This window comes from Budorcas taxicolor, chromosome 5, assembly GCF_023091745.1.
Source record: "Budorcas taxicolor isolate Tak-1 chromosome 5, Takin1.1, whole genome shotgun sequence".
Taxonomy (NCBI): Eukaryota; Metazoa; Chordata; class Mammalia; order Artiodactyla; family Bovidae; genus Budorcas; species Budorcas taxicolor.
In genome coordinates, this window is record NC_068914.1 from 78,824,268 (window position 1) to 78,845,766 (window position 21,499).

A 21,499-nucleotide genomic window follows, 5' to 3' on the forward strand; every position below is an offset into this window, starting at 1 on the left:
TGGGTAGAGAAGCCATAGGGTCACAAAGAGTCAGACACGACTCAAGTGACTTAGCAGTCAGTTTCTAAAATTCAAGCATATTTTCCCAACTTTGTCTACAATGAAGGATGTCTAAAGTTTATAGAGTCAGATACCTCAGCCGGCTCTTCTACAGTCTAGATCCTGCATTCTTCCTATATGCAATTTCAATCCAGTATCTTTAATACTTATTTTTTTTAACTGTTATCCAAATAAATCAGAAGAAAGCATTGCCTTTTGGAAAATTAAATCTAGTTGTAACAGTTAACTTATATACAGCCATTATTTACAAGTTACAATACTGTTGTCATTCATTTAATATTTTAACTTCTAGTTCCTAGTTTTCCCTATTTTATGAAGTTGATATATAGGCATCAGCTTGAAATCTTTAGAGAAGGAGGGTTAGAATGCAAAAAGAAACTGTCATCATGAATTGATTTCAAATGTCTTGCCCACATTTGTCTAATTGCTCTTAGGTATCACCAGATATTCTTCATAAGCCCTATATATCAGAATACTTTAAACAACATAATTAACATGGAATTTTACCACCCAAATGGCAGCTTTTTATTTTCTGTTACAATTTTAAACTTCTCTGCGTCTCTATTCCCATTGTTCTTTTTTCTCTGTATTCAAACACTCTCCTGAAATGGGCCTAATGAAACATTTTATATTGCTACTCCATCACCCACTCTATTAATCAAGATATTAAACATGAAGAGAGCAATCCCACTCAGATTCCATTTGGAGTTTCACATATTGTTATTACCATGACCTCTTTATCTATAGATCCTCAGCCAGTTTTCACTGAATCATTCCATTTTGTAATTGCTCATGTTTAAATCTAATCTGAATTATTTAAAATTGCATGAGCAATTGGCAAATGATTTGATAATGTTCAAATATAACCATCATCCCATAAAGGAATGATTTTATAATTCTATCAAAGCTGCAATTGGTTTTGTCAGAAGCAATTTGTTTTATAGAATCCACTGCTTACTCCAAATTACGATTCCCTTAGCCTTTAGATATTTGCATTTTCTTTTAATGTTTCTGACATTATGTAATGGTGCTGAGGTTAGATTAAACAAATTTATTGCTGCCCTTCCTATTTAAATATGATGGTATACTGCTCTATATATTAGAACAGCTGAGAGACTGAAGGTGACCTGCAGGGTCTGTCTGAATGCTACACATATTTATCAAATATTCTCTTTGTGTGGTTTTGCTCTGAAAGTTGCATGGAATGTATGCTTGACTTGAGCCACCCAAGTCTCCAATTACAGTATCTCAACCTGCTACCATCAGTTCCTAGCAATAACCTACTAGGCTCAGTTACCCACACTAGTATTTTTCCTGGGCCACTTGCTTTCAGATTTCTGGGGTATCTTGTTGTCAGTCATTACTCCTGTTGTTACTATTTCATTGTCATTATAATCACTATCATCAGGCTACATATCCTGAACTTTAGATATGCTAGGTTGGCACATATCAGAGAGAAGGTTCATTTTCTGTTTGTGAAAGAAGATGAAATGGTTATATAAATGTCTCTTATCCCTAATCTTGCTTTAGCAATTAGTGCCACTTATTATGTGCCAGATGCCATGTTATGCAATTTATGAGGATTATTTTATTTAATCCTCAAGGTAGGAAATTTTATCTGCATTTAATGGATGATAAATGGAAATTCAGTGAAGGTAGGCAATTTGCTGACAGAGATATGCATTGGTGGGGGCCTTTCCTGGTGATCCAGTGGCTAAGACTCTATACTCCCAAGGCAGGGGGCCCAGGTTCAACCCCTGGTCATAGAACTAGATCCCATGTGCTGCTACTAAGAGCCTGTATGCCACAACTCAGAGTTCACATGCCACAACTAAGAAGATCCTGCATGCCACAGCCAGAAGGTCCTGCATGCCACAGCCAGAAGATCCTGCATGCCACTAAGAGCTAGTGAAGCCAAATAAATTAATAAATATTTTGTTTAAGAAAAGATGCTTCAGTGGAGCCACCTTTTAATTTGTGAGGGAAGGATATGTATATGTAGGGATGGAGGGATGGAGCCACCCCTGGTGGCTCAGAGGTTAAAGCGGCTGCCTCCAATGCGGGAGACCCGGGTTCGATCCCTGGGTCGGGAAGATCCCCTGGAGAAGGAAATGGCAAGCCACTCCAGTATTCTTGCCTGGAGAATCCTAGTAGGTTACAGTCCACGGGGTCGCAAAGAGTCGGACACAACTGAGCAACTTCACATTCACCTTCACCTTCAGGGACAGAGGGAGTTGGAACCTATGTCACATTAATAGAATGTAGAGTATGAGGCAGATTGGAGGAGGCTCAGGGAAGACAGAGTAAAGAAAGTCCAAAGTGGACTGATAGGAAGAGAGCAAAGAAGGAAATAGGAAAGAGTACCACAGTTATAGAAGTCTTCACTCCATTAATATAAAATATCCTCCTTGGTTTTAGTTAATACTTTCCATCTTGAATTCCAATGAATCTTATTTTAATGCAACAATTGTACTGAATGAGCTGAGATTAATAGTATACAATTATAAAACGAATACGTTCTTCCCTACCACTCCTTACTAAACTTGCTCCATCAAACAATTCATTCCCTGACCTTAGATGAAATCTTGAACAGGTTCCATGTTTCTTTGGGTCACTCTAAGGTAATATACAAACTATCCTTTTGTTTTTACATATAGAGGACAAATCCAATGTGATAAGAACTGCAAACTCCTTTTTGCCCATTTTCTCCCTTGTGCCGACTTGAGTCTGCTCCAACCATGGAAGTCTGCAACAGGGCAGAAGGCTGTGGTCCAATTCTCTCTCCTTTGCTCATCTCCTTCTTCCAGGCCAGGGAAGAGTAGTATCTACTAATACCACTATAATCTGGATGTTCCAAGCCTACTCTTTTGAAGAGCAATTTTGTGGGTTTCCAGAGATTCCTCTAACGGAACTATCACACTGCTGATCACTTGATATAAGCTGACTGCTTTCTATTCCTCCCTCAGCCCTGGGCTCCAATGGATCTTCATTGAATTGGGTGCCATCGTGCCTCTCAGATTCTGCTTCTGTCCACATAATCAGACTGAGCAGCATTCTTACAATCTATTGTCTTTTCTTCTGAACTAGCTAAAAATTCTCCCCACCATAAGGAAGAAACGACTCTTCAGGCTTCCCAACCTCAGGCTCTGGCACCCTCTAGTGGCTGTTGACAGACGTACAATGTCAGCCCTGAGTTCTAGACTCTCGCCTCTCAGCTGGGCTTTCCAGGTGGCTGTAGTGATGAAGAACCCTCCTGCCAATGCAGGAGACATAAGAGACATGGGTTCCATCCCTGAGTTGGGAAGATCCCCCTGGAGGAGGGCATGGCAACCCACTGGAGTATTCTTACCTGAAGAATCCCATGAACAAGAGGAGCCTGGCAGGCTATGGTCCACAGTGTTACAACAAGTTGGATGCGACTGAAGTGACTTAGCACAAATGCACACCTCTCAGCTGTTCTCTCCTAAGACATCACCTTCCTGTAGTAGCTATCCAAATGCAAGACCAAGGATAGGAATTGAAAAGAACGCTCGGCACACTCTCTTACCATCACCACCAACACTGCCCCTCTCCTGCTAACTCTCCATCTGAAGACTTTCACAGACATCTTGGAGACACTCTAAATTCCCTTTTTTAGAAGTGCTTATGTATGGTTTTCACACAAGGCAAGAAGGCAGTCTTCTGGTTCTTAAATTTGAGGGAGTGTCTGAGGTCAGCAGTGCTTCTGGTAATGGACAGCCAGAAAACCTCTCCAGATTCTTAGCAGCATTAAGCTGCAGGTTCAATGTCCCTACTAGTGACATGAACACTGACACCATCTTCAAGGAATCTGTCCAGCCAGAACATTTGCCAGGAATCTGTCAGCAAGTTGCACCCACAGGAGAGGTGCCTCACTTATAATATGAAAGGAAACAATTCAATCGTGAGGCTCTAATTCTTTGAAGGGCTCCAGAGTGACTGGATGAAAGGATGTAATACATATGGCCGGTAGCATGGACTTGCCCTTCCTCCCAAGGACTCACCTCTGACCCTCTCCCAGGGCTTCACCCAAATGCAGTGTGGAACAACAGACTGACTCCAAATAGGAAAAGGAGTACGTCAAGGCTGTATATTTTCACCCTGCTTATTTAACTTATATGCAGAGTACATCATGAGAAACACTGAGCTGGAAGAAGCACAAGCTGGAATCAAGATTGCGGGGAGAAATATCAGTAACCTCAGATATGCAGATGACACCACCCTTATGGCAGAAAGTAAAGAGGAACTAAAAAGCCTCTTGATGAAAGTGAAAGAAGAGAGTGAAAAAGTTGGCTTAAAGCTCAACATTCAGAAAACGAAGATCATGGCATCTGGTCCCATCACTTCATGGGAAATAGATGGGGAAACAGTGGAAACAGTGTCAGACTTTATTTTTGGGGGCTCCAAAATCACTGCAGATGGTGACTGCAGCCAGGAAATTAAAAGACGCATACTCCTTGGAAGGAAAGTTATGACCAACCTAGATAGCATATTCAAAAGCAGAGACATTACTTTGCCAACAAAGGTCCATCTAGTCAAGGCTATGGTTTTTCCTGTGGTCATGTATGGATGTGAGAATTGGACTGTGAAGAAAGCTGAGCACCAAAGAGTTGATGCTTTTGAACTGTGGTGTTGGAGAAGACTCTTGAGAGTCCCCTGGACTGAAAGGAGATCCAACCAGTTCATCCTAAAGGAGATCAATCCTGGGTGTTCATTGGAAGGACTGATGCTGAAGTTGAAACTCCAATACTTTGGCCACCTGATGCAAAGACTTGACTCATTGGAAGAAACCCTGATGCTGGGAGGAATTGGGGGCAGGAGGAGAAGGGGACGACAGAAGATGAGATGGCTGGATGGCATCACTGACTTGATGAACATGAGTTTGGGTAAACTCCAGGAGTTGGTGATGGACAAGGAGGCCTGGCATGCTGTGATTCATGGGGTTGCAAAGAGTTGGACATGACTGAGTGACTGAACTGAATTGATCCTCCTTTTCATGGCAGGGCCAGGATCAAAGAAGTACATTCTGGAGACATAACATGGCATAAGTAGGTAGGAAGCAGTGAATAAGAGAATTATGATGTAGGGAGCCCAGTGGTGAGGAATAAAAACTGAGGTCTTGAAATAAGAAGAGTCCAAGAAGAGGAAGAAGTGGTTACTGGTGGCATGCTGGGGACAGCGGCAAAGAGCAGCAGACGGACTGTGATCAAAGAAGCAAAGACAAAGAGGCTGAAGCCATCAGTAGAACATAGTAGTCAGACATCAAGAGGCTGTGTCTATAGGGCCGAGGGACATCCCCAGGGTAACCCGGGTTTGCCATCTGGTATCATTCTTAACCAGATAATCCTGCAGGTAGATTTACTTTTGCTTTCTGTTAGCATCTTTAAAATACAACCTAGCACCTGACAGATCATAGACATGGAACAAAGGGATGGACACAGGAGGTGAGAAATTTGAGATTGATGGACATCATAGGTAGAAATGGTTGGAGGACCTTCAAAGCTAATTAAGTCGTTTTCAAATCCTCCTAAAGTATCAACTTCTGCCCAGACACCTCTGCACTCCTTGCCACACATTTTCATTAGATTCAAATTAACTGATATGATCAGAGTTATTAAGAAGAAATCATCATAATTTCTAAAGAAAAATAGGCTATATAATACTTCCTATTAAATTATATCAGAAATAAACTATTATTTCAGCCCTGAAATTTTCTATGAGCAAATCTGTTTACTCCAGGAAGGAGAGAACAATGGCTTCAATATTTTTTAAAAGGAAGCACATTGCAATATAAAAACAACTTTACCATATTACTTTACTTTACACATGGTACTATATACACTTTTAGAACTCATCCTCAGTCTTTACATGTACTAGAAAATACAAGGTCCAAATTAAATTTTGAGTTTAAGACCCCACTGACTTTAACTATAATGGAAAGAACAGTTGTTTTTATCTTTTACATTTCCATTTTGGAGTGCAGAAATTTTTTCTATGAGAATTACTTAATAGCAGCATAGATAGTTGCAATAGACATTGATGGGATTTTTAAAATAAAAATTCATTGTTGTAAAATATTTGCAGAGCACAAATTTGAGGGTAAGTCCCTAAAAATTTTGTGTGTGTTTAATTTTCTCTTATCAATCTCAGGGGCTTCCCTGGTGGCTCAGAGGATAAAGCATCTGCCTGCAATGCAGGAGACCTAGGTTTGATCCCTGGGTTGGGAAGATCCTCTGGAGAAGGAAATGGCAACCCACTCCAGTATTCTTGCCTGGAGAATCCCATGGACAGAGGAGCCTGGCAGGCTACAGTCCACGGGATCGCAAAGAGTCGGACACGACTGAGAGACTTCACTTTCACTTATCAATCTCAAATTTCTTTCAATACTCTTAGTTTATCAATTTACTATTACAGAACCTACTTGCTCAAAATACTTTTTGAAATGATGTTACATCTGAGTCAATAAGATAGCCACAAAAAGTTGACGATGCCCATAGCATATCCAAAGCTATACAAGAAGCAGTGACCAGAATCAAATTAAGACTTTCAGAATGCCTAAACTATACAAATGTGAAATATTCCAAATGACTTTTAAAAATCATTATTTCAAAAGAAGTTCTTAACATAAAAATGTAAACACTTTAGGTCTATATACCGAAATACCACATTGAAAGAGATAAAGAAGGAGAGAAATTTAGAAATAGGGGAGATATTTAAATAAAAGACAAGAACAGAGAGAACATTGGCTCAATTTTTATGTCCTTTCTGTTCTGTCTTCTTCTGAAACTGAATGACTCACATCAACTTTCATTCCTCACACACACAAAAAAACTGTCAGTGAAGCTTCTGCTTTCTGGCTCCAGTTGGCCATTGCTTAAAATGTAATGTCTTTAGTGGGTGTGACTGAGATGGAGCAAGAAGACCCTGAGCTCTCCCTTTGCACATGCACTCTACAATTGCACCATTTACAGAGTAATCATGTAGGAGAACAACCTGAGGACCAGCAAGGAAAAGAAATCCTCATCTTAAGATACAGAGGAGAAACCACAGGGATTTCCAGTGGTTAAGATTCTGTGCTTCCAATGTGGTGGGTATGGGTTCAATCTCAGGTCAGGGAACTGGGAACGTGCCACGTGGGATAGCCAAAAGCTAATATTAAAAAGAAGAAGGAAGAAATCACAACCAAATGAATAGGAAGGGTGAAGACACAGTGTTGTCAAGACAGTGGGACAGTCATGTAACAGGAGGCAAAGGGGCAGGGCACAACTTCTTAAAGAATGACATAGCCCAAGGACACAGCATAAACTGATTAGAATCAAATGGGACCAAGATGGCAGACAAAACTAGACCTTGATCCTCACTCAGCTAGTGAGACGACACATTCAAAGGTCAAAAGCCTTGTCTAACTCAATGGAATACAACCTTGTCTAACTCAGTGAAACTAACAGTCATGTCATGTAGGGCCACCCAAGAAGAATTGGTCACGGTGGAGAGTTCTGACAAAATGTGGTACCCTGGAGAAGGGAATGGTAAACCACTTCAGTATTCTTGCCTTGAGAACCCCATGAACAGTGTGAAAAGGCAAAAAAATAGGACACTGAAAGATGAACTCCCAGGTCGGTAGGTGCCCAACATGCTACTGGAGATCAGTGGAGAAATAACTCCAGAAAGAATGAAGGGATAGAGCCAAAGCAAAAACAACACCCAGTTGTGGATGTGACTGGTGATGGAAATAAAGTCCGATGCTGTAAAGAACAATATTGCATAGGAACCTGGAATCTTAGGTCCATGATTCAAGGCAAATTGGGAGTGGTCAAACAGAGGATGGCAAGAGTGAACATTGACACTTCAGGAGTTAGTGAACTAAAATGGACTGAAATGGGTGAATTTAACTCAGATGACCATTATATCTACTACTGTGGGCAAGAATACCTTAGAAAAACTGAAGTAGCCATCATAGTCAACAAAAGAGTCCAAAATGCAGTACTTGTATGCGATCGCAAAAACGTCAGAATGATCTCTGTTCATTTCCAAGGCAAACCATTGAATATCACAGTAATCCAAGTCTATGCCCTAAGCAGTAACCCTGAAGAAGCTGAATTTGAACAGTTCTATGAAGACCTACATACTTTCTAGAACTAACAAATGAAAAAGATGGCCTTTTCCTGATAGGGGACTGGAATGCAAAACTAGGAGTCCAGAGTAACAGGCAAATTTGGCCTTGGAGTACAGAACGAAGCAGGACAACAGCTAATAGAGTTTTGCCAAGAGAACACATTGATCATACAAAACACCCTCTTCCAACAACACAAGAGAAGACTCTACACACGGACATCACCAGATGGTCAATACAGAAATCAGATAGATTGTATTCTTTGCAGCCAAAGATGGAGAAGCTCTGTACAGTCAGCAAAAACAAGATGGGAGCTGACTGTGGCTCAGGTCATGAACTCCTTATTACCAAATTCAGATTTAAATTGAAGAAAGTAGCAAAGACCATTAGACTATTCAGGTATGACATAAATCAAATCCCTTGCAATTATACAGTGGAAGTGACAAATAAATTCAAGGGATTAGATCTCATAGGGTGTCTGAAGAACTATGGAGAGAGGTTTGTGACATTGTATAGGAGGCAATGATCAAGACCACCCCCAAGAAAAAGAAATGCAAAAAGGCAAAATGGTTGTCTGAGGAGGCCTTAAAAATAGCTGTTAAAAGAAGAGAAGCAAAAGGCAAAGAAGAAAAGGAAAGATATATTCATTTGAATGTAGAGTTCCAAAGAATAGCAAAGAGAGATAAGAAAGCCTTCTTAAGTGATCAATGCAAAAAAATAGAGGAGAACCATAGAATGAGAAAGACTAGAGACCTCTTCAAGAAAATTAGAGATACCAAGGGAACATTTCATGCAAAGATGGGTACAATAAAGGACAGAAATTGTATGGACCTAACAGAAGAAGAAGATATTAAGAAGAGGTGGCAAGAGTACACAGAAGAACTATACAAAAAAGATTTTCATGACCCAGATAATCACGATGATGTGATCATTCACCTAGAGCCAGACATCTTGGAATGTGAAGTCAAGTGGGCCTTAGGAAGCATCACTATGAACAAAGCTAGTGGAGGTGATGGCATTCCAGTTGAGCTATTTCAAATCCTGAAAGATGATGCTGTGAAAGTGCTGCACTCAGTATACCAGCAAATTTAGAAAACTCAGCAGTGGCCACAGGACTGGAAAAGATCAGTTTTCATTCCAGTCCCAAAGAAAACCAATACCAAAGAATGCTCAAACTACCACACAATTGCACTCATCTCCCACGCTATCAACATAATGCTCAAAATTCTTCAAAGCAGGCTTCAACAGTACATGAATTTCCAGATGTTCAAGATGGATTTAGAAAAGGCAGAGGAATCAGAAATCAAATTGCCAACATCCATTAGACCATTGAAAAAGCAAGAGAGTTCCAGTAAAATATCTGCTTCTGCTTTATTGACTAGGCCAAAGCCTTTGTGTGGATCACAATAAACTGGAAAATTCTTCAAGAGATGGAAATATCAGACCACCTTACCTGCCTCCTGAGAAATCTGTATGCAGGTCAAGAAGCAACAGTTAGAATTGGACATGGAACAACAGATTGGTTCCAAATAGGGAAAGGATTAAGTCAAGGCTGTATATTGTCACCCTGCTTATGTAACTTCTATGCAGAGTACATCATGAGAAATGCCGGGCTGGAAGATGCACAAGCCGGAATCAAGATTGCTGGGAGAAATATCAACAACCTCAGATATGCAAATGACACCACCGTTATGGCAGAAAGCTAAGAAGAACTAAAGAATCTCTTGATGAAAGTGAGAGAAGAGAGTGGAAAAGTTGGCTTAAAGCTCAACATTCAGAAAACGAAGATCATGGCATCTGGTCCCATCACTTCATGGCAAATAGATGGGGAAACAATGGAAACAGTGACAGACTTTATTTTGGGTGGTGGGAAGGGGGGGTCCAAAATCACTGCAGATGATGACTGCAGCCATGAAATTAAAAGACACTTACTCCTTGGAAGAAAAGTTATGACCAACCTAGACAGCTTATTAAAAAGCAGAGGCATAACTTTTCAACAAAGGTCCATCTAGTCAAAGCTATGGATTTTCCAGTAGTCAGGTATGGATGTGATAGTTGGACTATAAAGAAAGCGAGCGCTGACAAATTGACACTTTTGAACTGTGAGTCTTTTGGACACACAGGAGATCCAACCAGTACATTCTAAATGAAATCAGTCCTGAATATTCATTGGAAGGCCTGATGCTGAAGCTGAAACCTCAATATTTTGGCCACCTGATGTGAAGAACTGACTCATTTGAAAAGACCCTGATACTGGGAAAGATTAAAGACAGAAGGAGATTGGGACAACAGAGAATGAGATGATTGGATGGCATCACCAATTCAATGGACATGAGTTTGGGTAAATTCCAGGAGTTGGTGATGGACAGGGAAGCCTGGTGTGCTGCAGTGCATGGGGTCACAAAGAGTCGAACACCTCTGAGAAACTGAACTGAACTGAAGTGAGGTCAAAATCCCAAGGAGTGGGTGGTGGCCCAAATCCTGGAAATCTATACTCCTTCCCCCAAAATAGTTGGACTAATCCTCTCACTCATTAGCATATGAAATTGCCCAGCCGATAAAATCTAACCATGCCAAATTTCACTGCTTCACTTGCCCTCTGTGATGGCCCACACTCTGTCTGTGGAGTGTGCTTCTCTCTGAATCTGAATCAATCCATTTCTTATTTATTTATTTTTTATTGAAGGATAATTGCTTTACAGAATTTTGTTGTTTTCTGTCATACCTCAACATGAATCAGTCATCAGTTCAGTTCAGTCACTCAGTCGGGTCTGACTCTTTGTGACCCCATTGACTGCAGCACACCAGGCCTCCATCACCAACTCCTGGATTTTACTCAAACTCATGTTCATTGAGTCTGTGATGCCATCCAATTATCTCATCCTTTGTTGTCCCCTTCTCCTCCTTCCTTCAATCTTTCCCAGCATCAGGGTCTTTTCAAATGAGTCAGTTCTTCACATCAGGTGGCCAAAGTATTGGAGTGTCAGCTTCAGCATCAGTCCTTCCAGTGAACATTCGGGACTGATTTCCTTTAGGATGGACTGTTTGGATCTCCTTGCAGTCCAAATCAGCCATTCAGTTCAGTTCAGTTCAGTCACTCAGTCGTGTCTGACTCCTTGCAACCCCATGAATTGCAGTATGGCAGGCCTCCCTGTCCATCACCAACTCCCAGAGTTCACTCAGATTCACGTCCATCAAGTCAGTGATGCCATCCAGCCATCTCATCCCCTGTCGCTCCTTCTCCTCCTGCCCCCAATCCCTCCCAGCATCAAAGTCTTTTCCAATGAGTCAACTCTTCGCATGAGGTGGCCAAAGTACTGGAGTTTCAGCTTTAGCATCATTCCTTCCAAAGAAATCCCAGGGCTGATCTCCTTCAGAATGGACTGGTTGGATCTCCTTGCAGTCCAAGGGACTCTCAAGAGTCTTCTCCAACACCACAGTTCAAAAGCATCAATTCTTCAGTGCTCAGCTTTCTTCACAGTCCAACTCTCACATCCATACATGACCACTGGAAAAACCATAGCCTTGACTAGATGGACTTTAGTCACATAGGTATACATATATCCCCTCCCTTTTGAAACTCCCTCCTATCTCCCTCCCCATCCCACCCCTCTAGGTTGATACAGAGCCCCTGTTTGAGTTTCCTGAGCCATACAGCAAATTCCCATTGGCTATCTATTTTACATATGGTAATACAAGTTTTCATGTTACCCTTTCCATACATCTCACCCTCTCCTCCCCTCTCCCCATCTCCGTATGTCTGTTCTCTATGCCTCTTTCTCCATTGTTGCCCTGTAAATAAATTCTTCAATACCATTCTTCTAAATCCCGTATATATGTGTTAGAATATTGTATTTATCTTTCTGTTTCTGATTCACTTCTCTCTGTATAATAGGTTCTAGGTTCATTCACCTCATCAGAACTGACTCAAACGTGTTCCTTTTTATGGCTGAGCAGTATGGATGTGAGAGTTGGACTGTGAAGAAAGCTGAGCACTGAAGAATTGATGCTTTTGAACTGTGGTGTTGGAGAAGACTCTTGAGAGTCCCTTGGACTGCAAGGAGATCCAACCAATCCATCCTAAAGGAGATCAGTCCTGGGTGTTCATTGGAAGGACTGATGCTAAAGCTGAAACTCCAGTACTTTGGCCACCTCATGCGAAGAGTTGACTCATTGGAAAAGACTCTGATGCTGGGAGGGATTGGGGGCAGGAGGAGAAGGGGACGACAGAGAATGAGATGGCTGGATGGCATCACTGACTCGATGGATGCGAGTCTGGGTGAACTCTGGGAGCTGGTGATGGACAGGGAGGCGTGGTGTGCTGCAATTCATGGGGTCGCAAAGAATTGGACACAACTGAGTGACTGAACTGAACTGAATATTCCATTGTGTATGTGTACCACAACTTCTTTATCCATTCACCTGTTGATGGACCTCTAGGTTGCTTCCATGTTCTAGTTACTGTAAATAGTGTTGCAATGAACAATGGGATATATGTGTCTCTTTCAATTTTGGTTTCCTCAGGGTATATGCCTAGGAATGGGATTGCTGGGTCATATGGTGGATTTTTTCCTAGTTTTTTAAGAAATCTCCATACCATCTTCCATAGCAACTGTATCAATTTACATTCCCATTAACAGTGCAAGAGTGTTCTCTTTTCTCCACACTCTTTCCAGCATTTTGTAGATTTTTTGTTTGTAGATTTTTTTTGTTTGTACATTTTTTGATGATGGCCATTCTGACCAGTGTGAGGTGAGATCTCATTGTAGTTTTGATTTGCATTTCTCTAACAATGAACGATGTTGAGCATTTTTCGTGTGTTTGTTAGCCTTCTTTGTATGTCTTCTTTGGAGAAATGTCTGTTTAGGTCTTTTTTCCACTCTTTTGATTGGGTTGTCTGTTTTTCCAGTATTGAGTTGTATGAGCTGCTTGTTTATTTTGGATATTAATCCTTTGTCAGTTGTTTCATTTGCTGCCTATTTTCTCCCATTCTGAGGGTGGTCTTTTCACCTGGATTATAGTTTCCTTTGCTGTGCAAAGGCTTTTAAGTTTAATCAGGTTCCACTTGTTTACTTTTGTTTTTATTTCTGTTACTCTAGGAGGTGGGTCATAGGGGATCTTTCTTTAATTTGTGTCATCAAGTGTTATGCCTATGTTTTCCTCTAAGTGTTTTATAGTTTCTGGTCTTACATTTAGGTCCTTAATCCATTTTGAGTTTATCTTTGTGTATAGTGTTAAGAAGTGTTCTAATTTCATTCTTTTATGGAGCTGTCCAGTTTTCCCAGCACCATTTATTGAAACGGCTGTCTTTGCCCCATTGTATATTCTTGCCTCCTTTGTCAAAAATAAGGTACCCATAGGTGCATGAGTTTATTTCTAGGCTTTCTATCTTGTTCCATTGGTCTCTATTCCTGTTCTTGTGCCATTACCATACTGTCTTGATGACTGTAGCTTTGTAGTATAACCTGAAATCAGGAAGGTTGATTCCTCCAGCTCCATTCTTCTTTCTCAAGACTGCTTTGGCTATTCGGGGTCTTTTGTGTTTCCATATGAATTTGAAATTTTTTGTTCTAGTTCTGTGAAAAATGCCATTGATAATTTGATAGGGATTGCATTAAATCTGTAGATTGTATTTGGTAGTATAGTCATTTTCACAATATTGTGAATCTGAATAATCACTTCGTCTCTCACTGAATTCTTTCTCTTTTTTTTTTTTTTTTACTGAATTCTTTCTGCAATGAGACATCAAGAACCTGAGCTTCATTAGACCCTGAAACCAGGTACTGGGGGTTTTCACTGGGTTTGAGTCCCAGCCATGTGGATTCAAGTCCAAAACTGGGTTTTGGCTGGGTTTGAGTCCCAGGCACAGAGGTTTGAGTCCAAAACTGGATTTTGGCTGTGTTCAAGTCCCGATCTGAAGTAAACAGTTTCAGCCACAACTGCAGAGGGTCTCCCCAAAGAATGATGGGTCCAAGACTCACATTGAGCTTCCCAGCCCAGTAGTTGGGAGGAGGACGAGCCCCTGGAACATATGGCTCTGATTGCCCCTCTGATTGCCACCGGGGCTTGTGCATGGGATAGCCAGAGGGCTATAGGAAACACAGACTTGTCTTAAAGGGGAACGCTAAATCTCACACATTCCAAATGCCAGAGCAAAGGCATTAATTTGAAAGGAGCCTGAGTCAGACCCACTTGCTGAAGTTAGAGAGCCTCCCAGGGAGATAAAAGGCAACTGAGATCTCTCCTGGGGACACAGATGCTGGTAGCAGCCATTTGGGAGAGCTCATTCTACCACAAGGACACTGATCCTGGCAAACAGTTATTTGGAGCCCTCCCTCTAGTCTCTATGTTCCGAGGGTTACCCACCCACCAGTGGGTTGGCACCAGTCCCAGGACTTCTCAGGCCAAACAGCCACCCATGTGGGGGATCAGATTCATCTATAAGGAAGATAAAGCAGTCGACCCTACCACAACAGAAGGGCCCAAGCAGCCCACATAAGGAATAAGGGAAACCCCTAGCGCATTTAGTGCTGGTGACCAGAGGGGCGTGTGTTGCTGAACCCCATGGGGGGTCTTCTACATAAGTCACTTCTCCAAAGTCAGGAAATGTAACCAACTTACCTAAAGCATAGAAATCAACACAGAGAAATAGGTAAAATGAGGAGACAGAAGAATATATTCCAAATGAAGAAATAACACAAAACTTGAGAACTAAATGAAGTGAAGCTAAGCAATTTACTCATTAAAGAGTTCAAGGTAACTTGATCAAAAAGACTCTGGATAAACTCAGGAGAAGAATGGATAAAATAGTGAGAATTTTAGCCAAGAGCTGGAAAATACAAAGGAGAACCAAACAGAGTTGAAGAAGACAATAACTGAAATAAAAAATATGCTAGAAGAAATTAATAATAGATAAGATGATACAGAAAAACATATCAGTGAATTAAAAGAGAGCAGTGGAAATTACCCAGGTTGAACAGAAAGGAATTTTATAAAATGAGTTTTATAAAATAAGCTACAAGTATATGTTGTATTTTTTTTCTTTTTAATTGAAGGATGATTGCTTTATAATATTGGTTTAATTTCTGCTATATATCAACATGAATTAGCCATTATATTATATTTTTTGTATTCTACAATTCTTATTGTATAGCTGTCTGGCCAGTTTGTTCTCAAGCTAGACAAACCTACACTCAGCATTAAATGGTTCTTAGCTTTCCAGGCTTAAAAGTTTTGAAATACATAAGTACAAGCTAAATGAAACAAACTACACTCAGGGAAACACTGTAGAACAGAACCTCTACATACACAAGATCTGTTTTATTGGATACAAAACTGATAATATTATCAAATATAAAGAAAAACAGTCATGAAATGTAGACAAAGTGGACCATCTTGACAAAGGATATATTAACTAAGATGAGCCAGGACAAACTCCCTAAATGTCAGGGCAAAATTGCTTTTCTATGCCTCTGAAGCTAATTGTCTTTCCTCTTCTGTGCTGTGTTGTGTGCTTCTGAGTCATCTAGAAGAGCTGAATTCTCCCACCCTCTTCTGCAAGAAGGCCTAAGAAGTGGCCATTGGGTGACTGCTGGGCTTGTGGAGGAAAAGAACTTAGGTAAGTGAGCTAGAGGGCCCATATACATATTTACCACCACCTTAAGTTGCAGAGCAGAGCCACAGAGATGCCATTTATGGGGTCAGGGACAGGTCTACTGAAAGAGAGGACTGGTTATGAGGAAGATGCTAAAATCTAGTGGTGTCAGTCATTCATGTGAACAGATGCTACCCTGCAGAAAACCAATTCTACAACAAAGAACGACAGTGATGCAGAAAGAGACCATGCTATTTCTAAAACCTAAGTCAAAGCCACCTGACTTATATTCCCCAGGGAAATGTGGTGGGATGAAGAGGGAATATCCTAGGAGACTTTTGCTGCAAGGCCCACCAGTCTCTGAAAAACCAGAAATGGTTTCCCAGGGGAAAGGAAATATCAGATTTAGAGAGATGACATCAGCAAAAGCAAGTCAAGGATGATGATTGTCAGATAAAATATAGTATGCAATATTCATGAATTCTTATGTCAAGAAACTATTTATTGTATATCTGGGAACTTCCCTGGTGGTCCAGTGGTTAAGAATTCACACTCCTAATGCAAGGGGCTCAGGTTCCCAGGTTCAATCCCTGGTCAGGGAACTAGATCCCACATGCCACAACTAAACGTTTGCGACTAAGACCCAGGACAACCAAATAAATAAATAATTTTTTTAAAAAGATTTTGAAAAGAAACTATTTCTTGTATATCTAAAATACAAATCTAATGGGGCATCCTGTGTGTTTATTTGGTGCATCTAACAATCCTATCTAGGAGAGGCTGCTGGGCTGCCCTGCCTCATCCCTTTGCATTTTACCCTGCTCCCTCTCACTATCTCTCCTATATTATTCAGCAAACATGAGTGATAGAGAGGCAGGCAGGAAGAAGTGAAGGAGAGGGAGAGAGAGAGAGAGAAAAGGAGGGAAAAGAAAGAGGGAAGAAAGGAAGGAAAGCTAAAAGGAGAAATAAGAGAGAGACAGAAAGAGTAGGACAAAGAGAGACAGAAGCATGCATCTAAAAAATAAAGCCAGAAACTTCCAGGGATACAAATTATTTTAAAGGTTAAGGAAATAATTTCAAAGAAATTAAAACCATGACCTAACATTAAAAGAACTGAGAAAAGAAATACAACAATTCAAAGAGCTTTTAAGCCAGTAGAGGAGACTAAAAAATGTGGGTCAAGAAAGATTAGGAAAGGAAACAGAAAAATAAGAATGTCATAGAGATAAAAAGCTATATTAGAAGCAATAAAAATAGAATAAACAAAATTTAAGCACAGTTCTGGGGGATAGTATGTATGAAGAAATAAAATGGGATGAACTACAAAGATAGTTTTTGTGAACATGTTATCCATGATAGGGCTTCCCTGGTGGCTCAGATGGTAAAGAATCTGCCTGCAATGTGGGAGACCCAGGTTTGATCCTGGGTTGGGAAGATCCCCTGGAGAAGGGAATGGCAACCCACTTCAGCACTCTTGCCTGGAGAATTTCATGGACAAAGGAGCCTGGTGGGCTATAGTCCATGGAGTTGCAAACAGTTGGACATGACTGAGCAACTAATACTATACATGATAGACACAGAAGATACAAAATAGCTATTATTTGTGTTTCTGAATAAGAAAGCAAAACAAAGGAAAAATTTTTAATCTGGTAACAATAATAATTATAATAATGGCTACTATTTATTTCAGCACTTGCTGTGAACAAGTACTGTTCTAAGCATTCTAGGGGTTACTTCATTTAATCTTCACAACAGTCCTGGTAAGTCCATCAGGGAGTTCTGCTCTTAAGTACAAGCCACCTGTTCTCCTTTCATAGCCTTTACCATAAACCTTTCTCTGCTCCAAGCTCTGATGTTTTTGTTTGGCCTCAAACTGCTTGGACACATGAACTTGACTTCATGTGCAACCCTGTCCTTAGGCAACTTACAATCTAGTGGGGGAAGTCAGATTTAACAAGTAATTGCAAGTAGGGTGCATGCCACAAAAGCAGAAGTGTGCTGTCTAGGATGCCAGAGAAGGCCTCCCTAGAAAGTCAGAATTGCCACGGAAGGATGAAGTAGAATTAACTGGCCAAAAGGGCAAAGATGGAGGCTGGAACTTAAAAAGAATTGCAAGTGGAAGGAAAAGACCTAGAGCTGAGCTGCTGCTGCTGCTAAGTTGCTTCAGTCGTGTCCGACTCTGTGCGACCCCATAGACGGCAGCCCATCAGGCTCCCCCGTCTCTGGGATTCTCCAGGCAAGAACACTGGAGTGGGTTGCCATTCCCTTCTCCAATGCATGAAAGTGAAAAGTGAAAGCGAAAGTGAAGTCGTGTCCAACTCTCAGCGACCCCACGGACTGCAGCCCACCAGGCTCCTCTGTCCATGGGATTTTCCAGGCAAGAGTACTGGAGTGGGGTGCCATTGCCTTCTCCAAGAGAGGGTACTATATCTATGAGGAACCACAAAAATCCAATATGGCTAAATGTAGCAATTAAGGGAAGAGTTTTATGAGATATGGCTGCAGAGAAAATAAAGCAGAGTTGACCAGCTATATCTACATGTCATGTGAATGTCTTTGTCTGAGTGTTTCTGATCACAGCTGTTTCATGTTTATCTTCAGTAAGAGTTATTAATAACAAAGTCTATTGTGACTGATTAGGGCAGGGCTCTAAATCCAGAGCATACCACCTCTGTATGCTCCTCTAACTTGGTGGGCACAGTCTCATTTGTGCTACTGATGCAGAGGTTTACAAAGAGACAGCTGGGAGAACTCATCTACCTATATCACCCACTAATATATCCTTATGTGATAAGTAAGTTCTATATCTTTTTTGGAAAATAAACTTTTCATTTTAGGAGACTTTAAGCTTATAGAACAGTTGCAAAAGTAAAATAAGAATTTCCACATACTTCCCACACATCTTTCCCTTTTGTTAACATCTTACATTAGTATGGTACATTTGTCACAACTAGTAAACCAATACTGATACACTATTGTCAACTAAAATCCATATTCTATCCTGATTTCCTTATTTTTTACCTAATGGCCCTTTTTTGTTCTAGGACCCATGTGGAATATCATACTGCATTTAGGCATCATGGCTTCTCAGGCTCAACTTTCCTTGCTTTTAATGACCTTTACAGCTTTGAGAAGTATTGGTCAGGTGTTTTGTAGAATACACCTTAATTTGGGGTTTATCTGATGTTTTTCTTATGATTAAACTGAAATTTATGGACACCTTATCTTTGACAAAGGAGGCAAGAATATACAATGGAGTAAAGACAATCTCTTTAACAAGTGGTGCTGGGAAAACTGGTCAACCACTTGTGAAAGAATGAAACTAGATCACTTTCTAACACCACACACAAAAATAAACTCAAAATGGATTAAAGATCTAAACATAAGACCAGAAACTATAAAACTCCTAGAGGAGAACATAGGCAAAACGCTCTCCGACATAAATCACGGCAGGATCCTCTATGATCCACCTCCCAGAATTCTGGAAATAAAAGCAAAAATATATCCCAGGGATGCAAGGATTCTTCAATATCCGCAAATCAATCAATGTAATTCACCACATTAACAAATTGAAAAATAAAAACCATATGATTATCTCAATAGATGCAGAGAAGGCCTTTGACAAAATTCAACATCCATTTATGATAAAAACTCTCCAGAAAGCAGGAATAGAAGGAACATGCCTCAACATAATAAAAGCTATATATGACAAACCCACAGCAAACATTATCCTCAATGGTGAAAAATTGAAAGCATTTCCCCTAAAGTCAGGAACAAGACAAGGGTGTCCACTTTCACCACTACTATTCAACATAGTTCTGGAAGTTTTGGCCACAGCAATCAGAGCAGAAAAAGAAATAAAAGGAATCCAAATTGGAAAAGAAGAAGTAAAACTCTCACTGTTTGCAGATGACATGATCCTCTACATGGAAAACCCTAAAGACTCCACCAGAAAATTACTAGAGCTCATCAATGAATATAGTAAAGTTGCAGGATATAAAATCAACACACAGAAATCCCTTGCATTCCTATACACTAATAATGAGAAAGTAGAAAAAGAAATTAAGGAAACAATTCCATTCACCATTGCAACGAAAAGAATAAAGTACTTAGGAATATATCTACCCAAAGAAACTAAAGACCTATATATAGAAAACTATAAAACACTGATGAAAGAAATCAAAGAAGACACTAATAGATGGAGAAATATACCATGTTCATGGATCGGAAGAATTAATATAGTGAAAATGAGTATACTACCCAAAGCAATATACAAATTCAATGCGATCCCTATCAAGCTACCAGCCATATTTTTCACAGAACTAGAACAAATAATTTCAAGATTTGTATGGAAATACAAAAAACCTCGAATTGCCAAAGCAATCTTGAGAAAGAAGAATGGAACTGGAGGAATCAACTTGCCTGACTTCAGGCTCTACTACAAAGCCACAGTCATCAAAACAGTATGGTACTGGCACAAAGACAGACATATAGATCAATGGAACAAAATAGAAAGCCCAGAGATAAATCCACACACATATGGACACCTTATCTTTGACAAAGGAGGCAAGAATATACAATGGAGTAAAGACAATCTCTTTAACAAGTGGTGCTGGGAAAACTGGTCAACTACTTGTAAAAGAATGAAACTAGATCACTTTCTAACACCGCACACAAAAATAAACTCAAAATGGATTAAAGATCTAAATGTAAGACCAGAAACTATAAAACTCCTAGAGGAGAACATAGGCAAAACACTCTCAGACATAAATCACAGCAGGATCCTCTATGATCCACCTCCCAGAATTCTGGAAATAAAAGCAAAAATAAACAAATGGGATCTAATTAAAATTAAAAGCTTCTGCACAACAAAGGAAAATATAAGCCAGGTGAAAAGACAGCCTTCTGAATGGGAGAAAATAATAGCAAATGAAGCAACTGACAAACAACTAATCTCAAAAATATACAAGCAACTTATGCAGCTCAATTCCAGAAAAATAAACGACCCAATCAAAAAATGGGCCAAAGAACTAAATAGACATTTCTCCAAAGAAGACATACGGATGGCTAACAAACACATGAAAAGATGCTCAACATCACTCATTATCAGAGAAATGCAAATCAAAACCACAATGAGGTACCACTTCACACCAGTCAGAATGGCTGCGATCCAAAAATCTGCAAGCAATAAATGCTGGAGAGGGTGTGGAGAAAAGGGAACCCTCCTACACTGTTGGTGGGAATGCAAACTAGTACAGCCACTATGGAGAACAGTGTGGAGATTCCTTAAAAAATTGCAAATAGAACTCCCTTATGACCCAGCAATCCCACTGCTGGGCATACACACCGAGGAAACCAGAATTGAAAGAGATACATGTACCCCAATGTTCACCGCAGCACTGTTTATAATAGCCAGGACATGGAAACAACCTAGATGTCCATCAGCAGATGAATGGATAAGAAAGCTGTGGTACATATACACAATGGAGTATTACTCAGCCGTTAAAAAGAATTCATTTGAATCAGTTCTGATGAGATGGACGAAACTGGAGCCGATTATACAGAGTGAAGTAAGCCAGAAAGAAAAACACCAATACAGTATACTAACACATATATATGGAATTTAGAAAGATGGCAATGACGACCCTGTATGCAAGACAGGAAAAAAGACGCAGCTGTCTATAACGGACTTTTGGACTCAGAGGGAGAGGGAG